The following is a 22,528-nucleotide window of genomic DNA, read 5'->3' on the forward strand; positions in this document are numbered from 1 at the left end:
CGATTTCAATTTTTACATCATCTTTAGTCATAAATTTATGTTCACATTTTCATTCTTTTCAAAAGGATATATTTATTTAAGCTCTATCGTTTAACATTAACTCTTGTTTTTAAACGAACGTTTAGCGTTATGTTTTTAATCGTGTTCTGTTTTTGTTATTTTTAACATCGTTTGTTTACATGCTATTTATTTATAAGAATGTTGCATTAAAAATACATATTTTATGCGATAAATATTTAATCAAAAACTCGAACAATTAGGCACAACGTAATTCGAACTTATTTAATACGTAAGTTAGCAAGTATATTCTAAATATTTTTTTACAATTAGGAGTGTTTATTCATATTGATATAGAATTTCACATGTGCATGGATTTTCAATTTTTTTCTTATAGAATTGCGTTATTATGTCTTTTTTCCCTTCAAAAAACTTTACTTTATACAAAAAAAGTAAAAATAATGTAATACAAATTAATTTTTGAACATGACATTTTTTATTAACTTATTTTTATATTTTTACAATTATGTATTTTATATAAATATTGGGTAATATATTTATTCGGTATGTATTACCGATAAGTTAATATATGTATATCATTCAGTAAGCATATATTAACTTTTCGGCATTATGTATCGAAAATAATTTTTTTCAGTTCAGTGAACTAATCAAGAAAACTTTATTGAATGGATATGTAAAATTACAAGTTATCTTTTTAGAAAAGCAAATATTTTCACATTTTTGTTTACTATTATTGATAATGAAGGGCACCTTTCTCACCATTGTCTGAAGTACCGGACACCTCCGGGGCTTTTAAAAGAGTCAATTTTTTTAAAACTCTTAATGCATTCAGAATCCCTCAAAACTCCCAGACAACATTTTATTACTTTCCTATGAGTCCTATTTAATAAATTATTTTTTAACGAAAAGAAAGCTTACTTTCGTTTTTAGCTGAAACGGAGAGTTACGTGATTATTTACGAGCTGACGTCACTCGTGTCCATTTCCCGTTCATCTGCAATCACTGAGCTATGAAAGCCATTCTTGCATTCGTTTGTATTTTCGTAATAAAATCCAACTATTTTGAATAGTAAATAACTAAGTGAGAACGAAGAAATGTTTAATAAATTGTGCCCTAATGGAGCTTAATGAAAATGTGCGTTTAATATAGCGTATTTTAATAACATTGTTAAATTTCAATCCTACAGAAATATAGTTAGTTGTCGACGAAATTTTCTTATTCTGAATATTTAAGATTTTTTTAATCAGTAAAAATGTGTTTGAATGAGTTATGCGTACCTGGTATTATTTATTAAAATGATACTTTATAAATACAAAATAATTTTGTTCCTTCATTTTTTTTTAAACCGTATTAATCTTTATTTTAAAGTAACTCGTATATTTCAAATTCATTTCGAAGATTTATTTCCAAGTTAAGTGAAAGAAATATTGAATTGATTTTCTACATAGAACAGTTTTAGATTTTAAAAATGTAGGTAAGCTTAAGTTATTGAATTTTTTTAATAGCGTGAATTCAATGCAATGAATTATCTTCAGCATAGCAGTAGCCTCTTACAAAAGTTGTGTTCTTAGCAAAACTTTTAGTTCATTGTTGAAAAAAATAAAAGAAAAAAATTTATATATTCCAGTGGATCCTATTAACTTTATTTTAATTGAGTTAATCTATATTGTAAGAGTATTGAAACCAAGCATATGCATTTACTTAGTTCCCCATTGTAGAAACAGGAATTAAATTTTATAAATACATATAAAAATAATTTTTTGCCATAGCACATGTCCTATTTACTCAAAAAATAAAAATAAAGAAAAAAGATACCATCATTACTGTTTATTTTTTAATTATTTAATAAATAACAAAGGATATGCTTTATGGAATTTCTTTTCATTTTGCACAAGTTTTTTTTTATTATTCTTTAACTTCAGTGAAGCAAAAACGTCTAGCTTAATGATATTCACTGAAATTAAGTGTATAAATTAAATATCATTAATTTAATTTTTAAGTAGAAATGCATGGATTATAAAGATAGTGATGAATAGCTATAGTATTTCAATAGATTAGATTCTTGAGAGTGTTGATTCGTTTTCATCGATACTGCATGCTCAACCTGAAATTTTTTATACTTATTTCAATTAAATATTTTAAATAATTTTATTTTAAATTTAAAATTTATAATGCATTAATTTTACTATTTTAGAATTCTTTATTGCAAGCACTAACAAATAGTTTTCAAAAATAAAGAGGAAAATTGACAATAAACATTATATTGCAGACACAGGATTTATAATTTATAAATTTAAAAAATAACAATAATGTCTAACTGTAGCGAAGTTCCTAATTACTTAAAGAATAATAGATATAAGCGTTATTGTGTATTTGAATATTTAATACATAGTGAAAAAATAAGATATCTGCATTAGTAAATATTTACTTAAAAAAACCTTCAACTTAGGTAAATAAAATGGAGTAAAATTGAATTGCATTGCTGGAATTTTTGAACATTAGTACAAATATTGTAACGATGATGGATTGATGTTTTGCAGTGGACTAGATTTATGAAAATACTGATTTCTTTTAATGCAGAGACCTTCAAACCATCTACCCTATTTTTAAATGTATACCATTTATGCGACTGATTTTAATGAAATAATTATGCTGTAATGGATCATTATTTTAACTTACAAATAAGTGGAATAAAATAATATTTTCTATGAATTTCCACGCCACGTTTCCATTTAGGACATGTCATGTCATAACCAATTAGGGATTGTTTTTGATTGCGTCACTTACGGATGCATTTTTGCCCAATTTAAATGTTTATAATTAAATGAATAAAAATTTGGCGAAACAAACAATCAAATTTTTGGTTTCAAGAAAGAATTTCCAATAAGTTAGGATTGAAAATATAAAAAAAAATTAAGAGATGCTGTAATTGTCTATTGCCTCTGTGACCACACCTCTAAATTCTCTGGGTTCAAGACACACCTTAGAAGATCCAGCAAGATATCACTCAAATCACAGTCTTCTGCATCCTCTGCTCATCGTTTGGTGAGGATCATTAAGGAGTTGCTAGAGCTCATTAAAGATAAATAAGTCTCAACGCCTCGAATGCCGTCATCCAGGAAGCAATTACTTAAGAGGAATACTGTTGTCTTTTCCAGCTACCATCTTCAGCTATGAATCTGCTTTATATCAAATATACCGATATCATCCTCCTGCTGCCTTTGTAGCAATGTGATAGATCAACTGAGGCAAGTGAAGTGCCAAAAGTAAAGTAGGTACTTCGATCAAAACATCACATCGAAGCATCGAGGCATGGCAATCGTTGGCGTAATGCAGAAGCTGAACGATTCATCTCATGCCTAATAGCTTCAGAGCTACAGGGGAAAGCATTTCCGAAACGGCAATTTTTTTAACTGTTAGCGTACCACCGGGGTAAAAGCGCACCATGAATGGCAAAATAACACTATGACTAGTGACATGGCATATGGGGTGCATCACAGACCATATATGACGGTGTGTTCTGGCGAATAGACGATCAAAGGTTGAACAACTGACCACGCAGATAAAGTAAAGGGCTGCCAATAGTGTCTCCTTAACGACAGTTCAGTTAACGTTGCTATGTACAGGCCTTCGCAGCAAACATCTAGTTAATGAACCTATGCTACCTGCTGTTCATCGGCAATGAAGACTGGAATGCGCATGCCAATACTGTAATTGAACATGTTTAATGTTTCATTGGACAAATAGGCATTAGCGTTTGCGACGTGAAATGTCTGAAAGCAGACACTTTGCAATAATTGCTGTAAAAGTTCAAGTGACAAAAGAGGGCATTATTGTATGGGGGAGGTTTTCGTTGCATTCACTGGTGCACTCATCACGGTGAAAGATGTGAAAATTCTTATAAATGCAGCAAAAAAGGAATAAAATAATACTAGTTTAAATAAATTAAACATAAAATATTACAAAACTGTTCAAATGAAATCCAAAAACCTCACTTAGTGTCAAATTTTGGCATGAAATTTATTGGTTCTATATAAGGCCTTCTCTTGACATTTTATCACTTTCTTGTAGTTAGAAATCTGTAACTGTCTTGACTGCACGTTTAATGGTCTGTGTATGACCAGAGAAATCTTAAAAATGTCATTTCTTCAGCTCCTTTTTTCTTCACCATCAATAGCTCATTTCCATTATTGAAATCTCGAAGGGTAATAGGTTGAAAATAATTTTGCTGCCAATCAATGAGTTCTGTTCATACTTCAGCATTTAAATTACCATTTGGTATCTCAAAATCACGAGACGATTTTCCAGAATAATTTGTGTTTCTTGCTGTTCCGCTTCTTTCAGCAGTAAGTTTGCGCATGTGGAGTTTTGGTCTCTGATTGCATCAACAATTATGTATCTACGAGGTGCGCAAAGAAACTATTCCTTTCAATAGTAGCGTCAAATATTTCGTTCAGTTGAGGTGAAAAGTATCGAGAATTAGAGACAAATTTCCCACAAAATGTCTAGATTCATCTTTAAACTAAGGATGAGTTTTTATTTAAAACCATATAGATGCTGAAACTCTAACTATAAACATTGCAAGATGTTTAATATTTTCTGAATGCTAACTTGTGGGAATTTATGCCATTGATATTCTGTTGATGCTTGTTAACCCTTGTGTATGCGACAATTTTCGAAGCGATCTGTTTTCCAGATCAGCAGAGTACACGCCATTTATTACAAGCAGTGCAATAATATACTTAAGGAAAATTAGATTAATACTACTATACTAAATTTTCATCAGAACACAAGTGCACGACTATTTTTACGACAGGATAAAGCAACATTTATTTGTAAAACCACTTAATTTTCAGCTTGTTTTCGCAAGGAAAAAATTTGCACAGCAAAGAATTATTAACAATTATATTCCAGCATAGGAAACAGTCTTTTATATCCTTTATAACTTTTAATAAATCTTGGTAGCCAGTGTTCTCTATTTTTACCAACCTGATTTTTCTTTTTTTAAGGAGAACAAACGAACGGCTCAAGTTTTTGAAGATATCCCAATTTATGTCTTGAACACTTTCCTTTTTTTACAACTTAAAGGGAAAATTTTTAATGTTATTTTTCAAGCATTTTACTGACTGTACCAGAATAATATGTTGGAGCAGTCGTTGTGCCGTCCAAAAATGAGCAAAAAAGGCACTTCAGCTGTTGTTCCTTTGTGTAAATAACACTTATCATCAACAATAAAGGCTGGTTTAAACGTATTTGTAACAGTCAATACCATTTTGCAGCTTTCCCTCTAACAAAACTAAAACTGTTTCTTTTACGAAAACGAGAGCATTTCCTTAAATATGATGGAATTGAATCAGCCGAATAAAATAACAAAATTATTCGTACATTACACCAAGACCAGCACTCGGTATTTTCATAAAAAACCTCTTCTTCTACAAAACTATAAAGGGTTCTTAAAAACAGATTTATTTCTTAATTGATGACTGTTCCCTTGCTTCAGGGGAGTTAAAAATGATTTCTACAAAATAATATTTAAAAAAAAAAGCCTTCATTAGCATTTTTCGAGTGATTTCTTAATATTCAAATCAAATTCACCGGTTGATAGACCCGAAATAAATTAAAATTATTTTGGAATATACGTTTTAAGGGGTTGGGTCAAATTTTATAGGCCATTAAAAAATAAATTTCTTCCCTAATATCTACACCAACATGTGCATTGTTTTTCATCTAAAGGATGACATCTACCAACAGGACTATGTGACGCGTTATACAGCTTGTACCAAACTTGTACCTATCCAAACTATACCAAACTTGTACCCTAAAGGCGGGTGGTCTTCAAGCCGTAATTGAGGATCAAACCCCGATCTTACAATGACACTGACTTTAAGGACTGTTTCATTAAAATGTTTGTATCAGAAGAATGTCAGATTTTATTTAAGCTAAAATTGAATGAATAAAATACTCAAAAACTTAATAAATTGTAACAAAATAAAATTCAAACCTGAGAGCTTGAATTAATTTCGTATTTGTTTGATACAGGGACCAAAAAATTTATATACAAAAATCTAAAAATGTATCTGCCTGCATAATGTATTGAGAACGCTTTCCTTCAAACTAACTTATGATAGAAACGTAAGACATTCTAGCAAGGAATATATTTTCTTCAAATCCCATTGTGGTTTTGGAGATAAATGTGAAAGATGCACTTTTATTGAAGGAAATGGTTTCCCTCTCCAGAAAAAGTATAAAACATGATGGTGAACTATAAATTGTAGTTTGTAAATTTTTCCTTTTGTATTTCTATTCTTGATTCTAAAACTAAAGATTCTCTTTGAACTCTTCAAAGAAAGGAAATAACTTTTTCGACTTTTTTTTTTACAAATTTCAAAAATTAGAGTTCAAGAACGATTGAGTTATGTAAATAAAAACCACGTTTAAGCTTTCTTACGCGGAGGAAAATATTCTGTAAAATGCGAGTAGCGAATTTAAATGAACTTACATAAAAATTTTAACAATGATTTTAAATATTTTCGTAATAAGATTGCCAGAATACAAAATATGAAAACAGAAGCGCAAATTGAGATAGAAGCTTAAATAGAGGAATTTTGTTTTTGGTGCGTTCTTACTGCAGTAATGAAGTGCGTTTGATTTGTTGGTCACCAAAGATGGGCCTGAAAATGGATGTGCGCAATGTAATTTTATACTGAATACTTTAAAGAAGTTTACAATGATCCAGGAGTTCCCTTGTCTTCTGAATTGGGTTCAAAATAACGGGGCTACGGAGTTGAACATTAGCAGTCGAAAACGCAAAAACTGGGTCGGCTGTTCAACGACGGTTATAAAATAAAATGAAATTAATAAGGTTGATATTTAATTATACAATTTTAATGATATTAGAAAATTAATTAAAGAAAATTGCTCTTTTTATTAAAAAAAAGAGAAAGAGAGTGAGAGAAACATTAATTCCTGTTTCACACATAATTTTAGCCACTGATTTTGAAAAAAAGGATTTGCACGTGGTAAAAATTATATAAATTAGCTAATAATTGTTTTAGTAAATTTATTTACTCTCTCTCTCTCTGTTTACTATATTTTATCACATTATTTAAAACCATATTTTATTGTTAATTTTACCAAAATGACTACCTAAGTGCTTCGATAAAAATTGCTAAGCCTTCTGCTTGTTCCTAAAGAGCCTTAATCACAATATTCTACATATTTTGCCTCAGAATATAATGATTACTAGAAATATGATGTACTTAAACGATAAAAATATGATTACAATAGTTTTAAAAAATGCAAACTCGCAACACATACATTTTTTGTACATACATACATTACATCTAGAAACAAAAAAATATTTTTAGTTATTACAACGGTTTTACTTCTCCTACATTTTTATTAAAAACGAAAACACTATTTTTTTCAAATTCGATAACACTTCTACATAATATGGAAAATGGACCGAATTCATTTTGGTACAAAAATAGGTGCATCGTATTAAAATGAATTGTATTATTTTTTATTATTTTATTTTTCCTAAATACGCATGTTATATTATAAAACGGATGATATAAGGGGACACAAAAAATAAAGTTTTTATTATTATGCAGTAAAAGTGGAAATTCAGTTTCATATGACAAAAAAAAAGCAATTAAAATTTATTTGAATAAAGTTTATATTAAACTTCAATTTTATGAATCGAGAAAACCGAGAACACCGAGAAATTTTTTTTTAATTCCTCTATAATACATTCTTAATTTTTTTTATTGTACGTTAAAAAAAGAATAATAAGCCTGATATTGCTATAAACCCGCTATGTGTAACATGTACTGAAAGCTTATAATTACATTTCCAGCCACAAAACTTAATTTCAGTAAACTTAATATAATTGAGTCTCATAAACAAATGTTTAAATAACATGATAGTCAATACTAACAGTAATCACACAATTTTCTTTGTATAATGTTTAGATAAACTATATGAGTTCCATAAACACGTTCATACAACATGTTGGTCAATAGTTACGTTAATCACGCAATTCTCCTGATGGAATATTTAATTATATAACCTATTTAATGTTAATGATTTTCTCAAACACGCGTTTAAACAACATGTTAGTCAATAGTTAGATCAATCACGTAATTTTCCTGTTGGAATGTTTAAGTGTGCAGCCTATTTATGGTAAATTTAATGAGTTTCATAAACACGTTCAAATAACATGATTGTCAATAGTGACGTCAATCACGTAATTTTCCTGATAAAATGTTTAAGTGTGCAGCCTATTTACGGTAAACTTAATAAGTTTCATAAACACGTTCAAATCAAATGATTGTCAAAAGTAACCTCAATCACGCAATTTTCCTGATAAAGTGTTTCAGTATAAAGCCTATTTACAGTAAACTTAATATTAATGAGTTTATAAACATATGTATCAAAAGAGCAAATATAAACAAAATAAGCACGTTGTTTCATATATCAATCAAAATGCTTATTCGGTAACGTAGCTCCCAGGAAAAACGTTTTAAATGTAGAAATGTATTCCCTGTTAAAAAAAAAATTAAAAGAGATGTAGAGTGTTTTTAAACCTTTTTTTTCTATTCTATATTTCAAGAAAATGCTCGACTCATTGCTTTTAGTAGTTTTTTGGTGACTGTCTTTTTTGCTCTTCTGGGCTTTTAGTTTTAGATTATTGCCTTCTGTTTCAACCTTTTCTTTTCCTCTGACAAACTAGCATAATGTTCAAATTCTTTTTTAGTTAAATAGTCATTATATTCCACTATAACATGCCCCGATAGAAAAATGTAATAGAAGTACTTAACGTTTCAAAGAAGTATTTTTACTATAGTATTAAAGTAATAAATTTTCTTGACATTATTTGAAGTAAATGCAGATTCAGAAACGGAAATAACTATATTGCCATTGCGAATAAATATCATTGCAATATTTAAAAACATTCAAATTGTCATGTAAAAATGCTACTAATATAAATAAGTTAACGCACTTAGTTGTTTTTAGTTTTTTTTTTTTAAAAAAAAGACGTTATTTTATGCACTAAACTTTTAATTTTCATCTGCGGAAAGATTTAGATTAATTTAATTCTTTTTCTTCAATATGAGAAATACTTGTAAATTTGAAATTTCAGAAACTAAATATTTTCATCTTAGTTCACTTAAGGATAGAAGTTGTTTATTAATTTAAAAATATTCTTACATTTCTACACAAATTTTTAGTATAAAATAATTAGTATTTGTTCATTTTTATTTTTTTAATTCCGTTTAAAATGGAAACGAAAATGTAGTTAATTATTTATCACCAAAAATAATAAAATTTTATGATTCAATCTCATTTTTTCGTTAACAACTTTTCCCTTAACAGAATCCTACAAATATTAATTAAGTTATAAAAAAGACATTCTAACTCAAATTTTCCAGCAGTTAAAAATTATTTAAAAGTTAGTTAATGTGAAAGAATAAAATAGATAACAGTCAAGAATAAAGAAGTAAAAACTTTGACTTTAGATTCCAATTGAAAATGTTGATGTAGAGTATGAAAAATAAAAATAAAAATAGAGTAACTTAATAAATTTTGATATGATGATTTGAAAACCACAAGTTAAAGTTAAATTACGTTAAAAGGGCCTTAATTATGCTAAAATTGAGAAAAATGATATTTTTAAAAGAATATCAGACACAAAAATGTATATTTTTATATTAAACATGACTAAATTTTTACGGATTTGGATTCTTGACCCTTAAAATATGAAGGGTTGGAAAAATTGCATGTTTCCCAGACAAAGCCATTTGAAAAAATATGATTCAAATAGTTAATGCAGAAGAGTGTTCGACTCATCATAGAAATATATTTGCCAGAGCCTCGAGAGGTTGGACTTCGGCCTGTTGGACAGCGGGACCGTTTGCGTCTTCTCAACAGATAGAAAGCACAGGGGTCAAATAGATACAAAATTATATATTGAAAGACAATGTATCATGAAAACATCTAACCCTAAATATCTGGGAATAACTCTATATGCCGAATTGAGATTCACTGAGCATGTGAAGGTTTCCGAAAGAGCTCAGAAAAAACTGAAAATCATCAGAAGTCTTTGCGGCACTGAAAGGGGAGCTTCTCCCACAACCTTAAAGACCACATATACCTCACTCATTAGACCCCTTTATGGAGTATGCTTCAACGATCTGGGCACATGCCTCTGATACCGTCCTAAACAAGTGGGAAAGCGTACAAGCGAGAGCTGCAAAGATAATAACCGGTGCAGTGTCTTCCACCAACAATGGCGAGATAATCAGAGAGGGTGGTCTGGAAAGTCTTCAAAAGAGAAGGAAAATAAATATGATATAGTTCACCAACAAAGTGCGATATCGCGTACCTGATCACATTTCCCGCATCACCTTCATAGAATGGAATGCAAGATAGGACTGAAAAGATCTTCACCCATGCAATACGATGGAGATATCAGAGCAAGCGTAGGCCTTGAACACAATAAATATGTTATTCTATAAAAACCAATCTTCCACAAAAGGCTTCCACTGAACACAAATATCCACACTGACCTCTTGGAGCCATGCAATAAAAACGAAAACAATGATATCATTAAAGAAAAGGGACTCAAGACAATTGAACTGTTTCCAAAAGAGAACTTTGTACATGCATATACAGATGGTTCCTCTGATAAAACTATCAGACATGGAGGCTCCGGAGTGTTTTTAACTACTTTAACGGAGTGTTTTTAACTACTACTTTACCCTCAACAAGGTAAATTTGGATCCGGCGCCACACGTTGACATTGCGGGCAATGAAAATGCAGATAAATTGGCCAAGGAAGTCAGAAATCTCAACATTAATGACTGTAACGTCTCCACCCAAGATGTAAATGCAGTTGCTAAATCTAAACTAAGAGTAAAATCAATTCTAGCGAAACACATGATTTGTAATATAAATGCAGATAGATCCACAGCAAAAACTATAGCCAGGCTGAGAACCAATCACCACAGAGGCATGAAGATAGACAGAGAGGGCAGGAAAGTATATAGGAATTGTGAAAACTGCCCAGATACACAGCTGACACCATGTCACATCTTTGAGTGTCCAGCAATGAGTGCTAATCTGAGAGAAATCGGAGTCTTGCCGTCATTGATTGACCTTTATGACGATAACATCAAGCAAATGGCTGAAGCAGTTATCAAGACTCATGGAAGCATTTGATTCGGCTATGTCATGGGCACGACAAAAAAAAGAGAATGTTCGAATTTCTGTTAATTTCACTTTAATGTTAATTTCACTCATTAATGTTAATTTCACTTTTAGCTTTACTCCACACGCCCCTGGAACTATTTAAAGTAAGATAAAACTTATGTTCGTAAGTATAATACTTCTTTATCTAACGATATTTCTACACAAAATATATGTTTACATGATTATTAAGAGTTTTTTACTATTTAATTGAATAATGATTTAAAAAAATTTGAACTACAGGGTATAAAAAAATTTTCAATATTTTTCGTTATGTCATTTAAACTAACAAGTAGTTCTTAAGAAATGGAAAGTTAAAAAATTTAATTTTTAATACTATTTATCTCAAATATTAAATAAACAATACGATACCTATAAAATAATGTATCAGTAAAGTATCGTTTGCATATTTTTTAGCATAATTAGTACTTAGAATTTTTTATATCGATTATCATATCGTTTGCATTAATTTTAATCTCTTATGAAATTTTAATAAAAAATTGATTTTGTTCATTGTTTGTTTTGTTCTAACACTCACAAGGTAAGCTTCAACTTGTTTTATACGAGGGTTGCTATTTATATTTCTAGTGTAAGTGTTGCAAGGCGACCGCAGACGATTTTAATAGAAAGTTTGATATTTTTAAACATAAATTCAGCAGACGATTTACCATTATAGCTTCATTTGTGTTGTTGACAGTGAATTGAAAAGTTCATCTCTTTCAAGAAATGGAATTGAATCGTGAACATTTTCGTGCCATTATTTTTCATAACTTTTGACGTGGATTGTCAAGACAAGAGTGCTTCGATGAACTTAATTCTTTATTCAGCGATAAAGCGCCATCCTACAGCACTGTAAAAAATTGGTATAACGAATTTAATCGTGGTCGATGTTCGATCCAGGACGAATCTTGTGCAGGTCGTCCAAAATCCGTTGTTGTGCCAGAAAAGATCGATGCTGTGCGTGAATTGATAAAGCAAGATCGTCATGTGACATACCGTGAGATAGAGGCGTCTTTGGACATTAGTATGACTAACATCAATAAAATATTGCATGAACATTTGAGCGTAAAAAAAATTTGTTCGCGTTGGATCCCGCATAATCTGACAAACGCTCAAGAAAGGCTCGCGTCGATTGGTGCAAGGAAATGTTAGAAAAATACGTTCAAGGTACATCAAAGGCAGTGTATAACATCTACACAGGTGACGAATCATGGATCTATGCATATGAGCCGGAAACAAAACAGCAGTCAACTCATGGGTCTTCCAAGACGAGGCAAAACCAACAAAAGTTGTTCGAGGAAGAAGCACATCGAAACAAATGATTGCCTGTTTCTCCGGCATTAACGGTCATGTGGCAACAGTGGCGTTAGAGCAACGCAGGACGGTCAATTCTGAATGGTACACGATCATTTGTTTGCCAGAAGTCATCGGAGAAATTCGAAAAAAGCAGTGGAACAGGCGAATCATTCTTCATCATGACAATGCGAGCTCTCACACATCGACTCAAACAAAGGCATTTCTGACGGAGCGAAAGATCGAACTGATGGGTCATCCACCGTACAGCCCTGATTTGGCACCCAATAACTTCTTCTTATTCCCACACATCAAAAATAAATTACGTGGACAACGATTTTCGACCCCCGAAGAAGCGGTTGATGCATTCAAAACGCATGATTTGGAGTTACCTCAATCGGACTGGAAAAAGTGCTTTGAAAATTGGTTCAAACGCATGCAAAAGTGTATTGATCATCATGGAGAATATTTTGAAAAACAATAAAACCAATTTCGATCTTACATGTTTGTTTTTTTCATTATTAGGCCAGAAATATAAGTAGCAGCCCTCGTATCGCTAATAAGGTGAGTTTATCTTTAGAAATTTACGTATATACTACTTTTGATATAATATTACTTCCCTCCACCCTCTATACTTAAGTTGGGAAATAATAATATTTATTTGCAAAAGGGTATATGCATTCTTATACTATACTTTCGTGTCTCGTAACCAAAAATATTGCTCGCACAAATAAATTAGAATATTTAAAGTTTGGTTCTCGAATCATTAAGATTCCATCTTACATGAAGAGAAACAATTCAGCTAAAATTACCAGATTCTATAGTAATAAAGACATTTCTAGCAATAAAAGCCAAAATAACGGTTTTTAAACCATATCTAGTAATTTTTTCGATAATATGGTAACTGTTTTTCGGAAATTCAGGTTTTCAAAATTATAGTTCATTTTACCACTCATTAAGTAAAAAATACAAAACTGAAAAGTTAATGAAAGCAAAGAAATAGTTTTTATGTCGTGTTTTAAGGTATTTGATTAAATGACCAAATTTTACAACATTTTCCAAATTTTATTGCACGTTATAAAACCTTACTTTATTGTCAATTTTACCAAAATCAATCTCAAAGATATTCAATAAAAATTACTGAGCTTTTAAGTTTTCCTATAAAGCCAGGAAACATGGCACAATTTTACGTATTCTGGTAGTTTTGACCCCGAAAATACCTTTAATAATATTTTCCTCAAGTATGAGTTTTCTATATCTATTCTAACTAGCGCTACTTTCATGGATTCTTTCATAAGTTAAGCCATTTACTTGGTGATCATCCAAGTTGCGAATATCTATGCAAACTAGATTTAGTTATCCCGAGTATTTAATGAGCATCGATCTCCAGTACCACCCTCTTCTTCACACTTCGACAGCTGCAGGGGAGATTAGTTAAGCACGAATTCTAACTTTTCTTGTTTAATTTGCGATCTTAGCTTAAAGTTTCTTTCCGGTGACTAATTAAAAATATTTGCTTTTCATGTTTCGTCATCAGTCATCTTTATTTATGCGAACTGACACATCCAAAGAGATAAAAGTAGCATAATTATAGTTAAATGCAAATTCAGTCTCAATATATTGGAATTACTACTGCAACTTGGTTAAACCACTGAGCTGTCATATAGCAGAGGTGTAATTCTCTCCATGGTTGCAGTTTGAAGGTTACTCAACTTCAAATTGAAGGAGGCTATCTATTCTGGGAAGCATTCCGGAAGTAAAGTCACACTCGTGCCGTTTGTTCGCGAAATTATTAAATCTTAATATTCAAGACCTCCTTGGCTAACAAATGACTGTTTCTGAAATACTTTTTTCTCTAAAAACAATATATAATGAAGTTTTTTATTTTATCCCCTTAACGATCGGTTAATTTTCAAGAAAACGGTCATAAAAGTGCCTATTTTTTTGGCTTTTGTATTTGTATTACGTATTTGATAAGTGCTGCAACTAGTTTAAAAAAAACTAACTATCTACAATTACCTTAAAAATTTCTTGTTACTGCCATGAGGTGTGTAAAATGAGAAATTAAATGCTTTCCGGGCAAAAGAAATTAATTAGTTTTATTCTTATTGGCGTATTACTACTGAACACTCCAGCCCGTCAATATCACGAGAGCGAGAAATAGCGGGCGAAAACTCAGTCCGTCATTTTCACGGGAGCGAGATGGAAGGGGTTAATAATTTGAATATAAATATCTATTTCTTACCAAAATAATCCATTACTCTACGTTTTCAGGATGACTTGTACTAAAAACAGGATCAATAAATCGACGTAATATAAGTTAAAATAAAAAATTAAAACAAAATAATTTTAGTGCGATTATTCGTAAAGTTTTTAGAGCAAAAAATCATTACAAAATCTTTTCTTTTCTTTAATTTAGATTTGACTGTAAAATTCACTCTGATTCTGTAGTCACGTTGAAAATTCGAATTATGATTATTGGATTTTGTAAGTCTAGAATTTTGAATTTTGTAAGCATTACATATTTATATAAATTATATATATATATATATATATATATATATATATATATATATATATATATATATATATATATATATATATATATATATATATATATATATATATATATATATATATATATATATATATATATATATATATATATATATATATATATATATATATATATATATATATATATATATAAAATATCTTTCCAATCTGTCTTCTAATGAATTATGACTCAATTCGATCAATCAATCAATTGATTGGAATTTTCTAATCATTGTTATAAAATGATACTAAGCTGAATCATGTTCTGATACCTCTTTATATTGTTTGCACAATACCATGCTTTGACTTAAAAATAATGCTTTTAACATCTTATAAGGCCTGGGCAAAGACTGATGAATATCGATGTTATTGTTTAATGCTGAATCTATTTATTCAAAGTACGGATAAACGTAATTTAGCTCTACTTGTTGTAATAAATGTAAGAAAATAACGAAAAAATCACCTTTTGTAGAACTGAAATATCATGTTTGAAAATATGATTATTTAAGGAAAAAGTGTGTTAAAATTTATATGTAAAGTATGTTAAAATTATAATAGTTTAAATACCTTATATTTTGGTTCTTAATACCAGAATTGTGGATTTTCTACAAGAAGCGTCATGACTATGCAGTACGGTTATATAACCTGATTTTTTTTCCATGAGTAGAATAAAGATGTATAATAAAATAATAGTATAATATCTTCAATCAGTTTGATCGTATTTTCGATTTAAATCCTTGAATTGAAGACAAAAACATTCATATTAAAGAATCATAACATGTCCCGATAAAAAAATTTATTAAGTTTTAATTAAAATAATCACTGGAAACGATGACTTAATAAGAGCCTTGACCATTATTAACCTCCCTGCTTTATGTTATTATATAATTATACTTGATCCAAATCTATACATAATTATAAGGATAAAATTTAAGCTTTTAATGTGAGTTAAGTAGTGCATGTATAAGTAATATTTTTATTCAAGTAATTGCTCATAATGCTTACTAATATGCAACCTGTATTATCACATTTGGTAATAAAGACGTCAATTTAGAAGTGAGTAGGTGTAGATGCACTATCGATTACTCAAATTTAATCAGGATAATGACTATCTTAAATGACATGGTGTGCCATATGTAATGAGAATAATATTATGTAAATAGCTATTAAATAACATGCCAAATTTCCAAACTCATTGTACTATAGTGTGTTTATATAGTAAATACATACGTTTTCTGTAAAATTTGCATTATTATTATTACCGTAACACAGTGTTTCCCAAACTTATGACTTTCGAGTAACCCCTCTAAGTTTTTCATAACGCTGTGTACCACTAATAAAAAATTAATGTATATTTACTATAAAAAAATTGCACAAAAGTTAAAAATCACAACTGTTGATACCACTAATTATTAACTGTTAACTCTGCAAAAAATAGCCAATAGAAAAATACGTATTCGTAAATTTTCATAGCTAGCTTTATTTTTAAATAAAAATTTTTGAAATTTTCGTTTGTTGCAAAATATTTCGCATAAGAACGCGTACCCCAAGCTAAACTGCTCCCGTACCCCTGGGGGTACGCGTACCACACTTTGAGAAACACTAGGTAACACATTGGAGCTCATTTTTTAGTCAAACTTGCTCATTTTTTTAGTCAAACAAACTCATTTTTTGACTAAGATCACGTTAGATATCCCAAAGCTGATTCAATGAAAATTAAATCAAAGAAAAATTGAAATATGTAGAAATGTTCGATTTACTGTATTTTGCTTAAGGAATCGATACTTAATATCATTAGTAAATCTGCAACTTTTTATAATATTTTTATTCTTCTTATAATAACTTAATTTCTGATTATTAATTTCTAATATTTAGGTAAAGATTCTTAACAAATATATATAGTGCGGAGATAACGTACAGTGCCAATATTTATGAAAGAAAATAGTATAAAACACATATTTGACATAATTGTAATTATTTTATAATGAAGAAGCTTCGAAATTTTTCAAGTGAGATTTTGACAAAATTTAGTTACATTAAAATCTGATTAAAATTAAGTATTTAAATATTTCTGTAATTTAATAATTTTATGATTAATTTTATTTGTATAATTTATTTCTGAATTATAAAGTTGTTTTTGCACAAATGTATAATGAAAACGAAGCCCGGTGGATGAGCGGTAGAGCTTCGCGCTGTCGTGCCACAGATCCGTGGTTCGATCCTCGGGCCGGGCAAGTTTGACTCAGCTTGTCATCCCTTCAGTGGGTCGATAAATGAGTACCAAGAATGCTTGGGAACTAAACACTGGGGGTTCCGCGTTCGACTGATCACCTGAATGGAACATCTGCTCCTGTACCCCAGAGCCCAAGGTCAAGAAAACTAAGACAGGCACAGTAGGTCTTGACCCTCTATGGGCTGTCGCGCCACTGAGTTTAGTTTAGTTCTAGTATAGTGAAAACAATATAATTAAAGGTAAGTCTTTAAAATTAATTAGTTTTTTTATTCAATTTCATACTTAACTATTTCAAAACCAAAATCATACTCATAATTTTCTTTAAGCAAAATAAATCTTTAATTTGGATTTCAAACAAATTTATTTCTAAAGACTACGCAATCGAACATGAAAATTGATATTTAAGCCCAGATTTCTTAGTTTTAAACTTCCCCTTCAAAAATTTATTAACATCAGACTGTTTCAGAAATTTGTCTTAAAAATAAATTCAGATAAATTAAAACAATAAACTTTTTTATTGCTTAAAACTAAACCTATAAAAATAATAAAATAAATAAAAGAATAAAAGAATAATGATTCTTCCTAATTCATAATTAGAAGATAAGAACATAATACTATTCCTTTCAAATCCTCTTTTTTATGCACTTATTTTTTCAATTTTTACGTTAAAGCATTCCGTTTTCAACTACTAGTTTATGTGATACGTTTCGCTCGACTATTTAATTTTTTTCTATTGACGACGTTCTCCTGGAGTTTTTAAAATTTATTGTATCCGATTATAAGCCACCTCCTCCTAACTTTAGTTCTTGAAACTTTTTCAAAAAATATCGGCTTATATTCTGCAATATAAAGCATTTTATCTTGCCTGCGAGGAACCAGTTGTTAAGATGTTGAAGCAAGTTTTTGTTAAAAACTTCAGCATCCTAACAACTAATTCTGTTCTACAAGTTTCTGATGGGATCCACAGATCAAAGAAGCTTATTTCGAGCAGCATTGCCTTAAATCCCACATTGGTAGCTGTTTATTTATTTTTAAAACTTGAGCATTATTTTGGGCTACCTTCACTACCCTTGTGGCATTTTTATGATTTCTGTTTATGACTTCAAGGACCAGCTATTTAAAGTGACCTACAATAAAGTTTTTTTTATAAACAAAAGGAGAAGAAAAATGTTAACTTCTGATAAAACTTTTGAGAGACCATTTGAGAGTTTAATCATAAAAAAGGTTAATATTTGACTAAATGTTATGCAATCAAGTAAAAAGGAATCATATCTTCTACGAGTGATATCATCCATAGAAAATCGTTAACTTAATAGACCGACACATCATGACTTCCAAAACTGTGCAGCAAGTAAATACAATGCAATATTTTTTTAGTAACTTAAAGAAAAACCCATCTTGAAATCGGCCATTGATTATTCTGACCCAGAAACATTTAACATAAGACGAAAGTCTGAATAAAGCAGTAATCTTAGTTAAAGATATTATAAGTTTACTTTTAGGAACGAATTAGCTTCTAAATACTGGATCTGTCTTATCGTAAACATTAAATTGATTCTAGTTAATTCCAGAGAGTTTCGGGTTGGGCCATTAATCCAGATAATCTTGCTTGAGAAACGAGAATTCGAAGTAAATAGGGATAGAAAATCGAATTGGTGTTGACATTTGTGATTATGGAGAATTTTCGCATAGGGAGATCAAAATAGTTTTATTGACAATTCAGCTTCACTACGTTGCTTATACTTCAGTTACTTTGTTGACAAAAAAGCTCCTTTACTTTTATTATGTATTGGAAAATTATACTTTATTTAATTTATTCTGAGTTACCAACCAAGACTCTTTCCGTTTACCGAAAAGCCTAACATTAAATATCATTACATCTACTCATGTATATTTAAAGTCAATTAGATACGTTATTTAACTGAAGAATCATTATATACGTTTTTAATTTGTCGACTTTTAGAGAGTGTTGTAAAAAAGTTTGCAGCAGAGGCGGGCTCCAATCAGCTTCACTAAATTTTTAATTAATCAGGAACATTTTTCAATCAATCAGTAATAATAGGTAGTGCACATATGTTTCGACTAACATTAAAACAATATGTTTGTCTCTGATGAGAACACTCCTATACATTTTATTTACTTTCCATTGCGAATCATCATATCTGGCTAGACAGCCCAGGGTGGGCCAGTGCCTTTCTTTGAATTCGAATCCACTTCTCTCTACTTTTGACACTTGTTCGCCAGTTTTTCTCCTTTAGAGTAAGGAAATCAGTCTCAACTAAATCCAGCCATCTCAGCCTGGGTCTACCTCTTTTCCTGTTTGTTAGGGGTTTGTGTAACAGGATTTTTTTTAAATTTGAGTCATCATTCCTTCTGAAAATGTGAGCTGCCCAGTTCATTCGATGTATTTTAATGAATTTCACAATATCTGGCTCTCTGTAGATTTTATGCAGTTCAGTATTATATCGTCTTCTCCAGGAATTATTTATTTTTATCCCACCAAGGATGGCCCTCAAAACTTTTCTCTCAAAAATGGCAATTTTATTTTCACCAGCTTGAGTTAGGTTCCAGGTCTCACAAGGGAAACTAGGGAAGTGTGACTCGCCAATTTTGAAATAAACTAGTGGGATGTATGCCTTATGAGGAATAATTTTAGGGGGCAACATTCGTTTCGGCCCATAGAGGGTCCTATGAGAGATAAAAAATAATTAAGTATGTAGAAAAATCGGTATTTCATTACTTCAATGCAGACTATTAGTTATTGTAATTATCTTATACTCCAATTAATTTTATGGTACTTTCACGTACTATATAATGCATATTTATTGTCAAAATTGATTTCGAAAATTTTATATATCTGTAGTTTTTCAGAAAAAAAAATAAAAAAAATTGGCATTTTAAAAATAAAAAAAATTGGCATCAAATTTTTAAATTTTTTTTTTTTTCAAAAAATTTTCCTATATTAAAACTAGTAAACAGTAATAAATTTAATTTATATGAGAGTCGAAATATAATACGCATTTTACCAAACTGATGGAATTTTTTCATATTTAATGTGTATCCAAAAATGTGATTTATAAAAATAAAAATAAAAATTTCATATTGTTAGATCTTGCAAAAAAATCTGAAATAATTTATGTGATTGCATAAAATTAAATTGCATTTATAAAAATGTTTTCAAATTTGTTTGGTGGGAAATTTGAACTTAAAAAAATATTTCAGTTTTCAATGATTTCTTTTTTTCTTGAAAGGTCAACCGTACTATATAAACAAAATTTGTAAGTATTTGTCGCTTTAATAGACACATTTTTTTTCTTAATTTTTTTTATTGCACAACTGGTAAAAAAATGAAAAAAAAAATAAATTTCAAAAAAGTTTAAATTTTTTGCCAAAAAATTAACATATTATAAAAAAAAATTGTCCTGTGAATTGTTCAATATTTTGTCAAAACATTGCTATTTTTGAAATATTATTCATACAATTATCTTTATACCTGATATCCTAGCTAATGCCAACTTTTAAAGTTAAATATTTCAAAAATTAGCTAGGATATCAGATATAAAAATAATATTATAAAGACAGCAATGTTTTGACAAAATATTGAACAATTCGCAGGACATAGATATCAACGGATTTTCCACTTAAAGTGACATATCACTTCAAATTTTGTGTATACAGTACAGTTGATCTTTTATGAAAAAAATCGAATTGAAATATTAAACATTTTTTAAGTTCAAATTTCTCGCCAAACAAATTTGAAAACATTTTTATAAATGCAATTTAATTTTATGCAATCACATAAATTATTTCAGATTTTTTTGCAAGATCTAACAATATGAAAAAAAATTTTTTTTTTGTGAATCACATTTTTGGATGTTACATAAGCTATACTCACAAAAAATTCCATCAGTTTGGGAAAATGCGTATTATATTTCGACTCTCATATAAATGAAATTTATTACTGTTTACTAGTTTTAATATTGGAAAATTTTTTGAAAAAAAAAATTTTAAAAATTTGATGCCAAAATTTTTTTTTTTAAAATGCCAATTTTTTTTTTTTTTTTTTTTTTTTGAAAAACTACAGATATATAAAATTTTCGAAATCAATTTTGACAATAAATATGCATTATATAGTACGTGAAAGTAGCACAAAATTAATTGGAGTATGAGATCATTACAATAACTAATAGTCTGCATTGAAGTAATGAAATACCGATTTTTCTACATACTTAATTATTTTTTATCTCTCATAGGACCCTCTATGGGCCGAAACGAATGTTGCCCCCTAAAATTATTCTTCATAAGGCATACATCCCACTAGTTTATTTCAAAATTGACGAGTCACACTTCCCTAGTTTCCCTTGTCAGAGCCATAGGTAAGTATTGGCCTAATTAATGTTTTAAAGTTTTGTATTTTTTGATAAAAGAGAGGACTTGAAAAAACGTTTTAAACCATAAAAAGCTTTACTTGAACAAATTAGACGACTCCGAATCTCATTGTCTATGTTATTGTCGGCAGTAACTATTGAACCAAGGTAAGTAAAATTCTGAACAGTCTAAAACCTGTGGGAAACAGTCTGAAACCTCCAGATAGGATTCAGTAAAATTTAATTTAGCAAGTACAGGCATGTATTTGGTCTTATCGGTATTGATGATTAGTCCCATATCCCTAGAAGCAAGCTCCAAAGAAAGGAAAGCTTCTTTTAATGCAGGAACAGCTCTTGCAATGATGTCTAAATCATCCGCATACGCCAATATTTGAATAGATTTTGAAAATATGTTGCCTCTGATATTGATTTCAGCATCTCTTATAACTGTCCATTGCGAATACTATCATAAAAGATTGCATATGCGAAAGCTATCTCAAAATTATAGTTACTTACTTATCCTCTTCGAGTCGAACTGGAACCTAAGGCCTCGAATCTTTCTCTCCACATTCTCCTGTCTTTGTCCAGGCAACGTGCTTCTTCCCAGTTAATCCTGCTCTACTAAGATATTTATTAACGCATCTTTGCCATGTCAGTCTCGGCCTCCCTCTATTTCTCTTTCCACCAGGCGCCCATGAGCTTGCAACATTTGCAGAATTGTTTCCATTTGTTCTTAGTATATGACCAAGCCATTTCCATCTTCGTTTTAAAATTTCTTCATTGTCAGATGGGATATTAGCTTCTGTTAAAA

Source organism: Parasteatoda tepidariorum, chromosome 6 (assembly GCF_982258835.1).
Source record: "Parasteatoda tepidariorum strain Cologne lab strain chromosome 6, Ptep-v5.0, whole genome shotgun sequence".
NCBI classification, from domain to species: domain Eukaryota; kingdom Metazoa; phylum Arthropoda; class Arachnida; order Araneae; family Theridiidae; genus Parasteatoda; species Parasteatoda tepidariorum.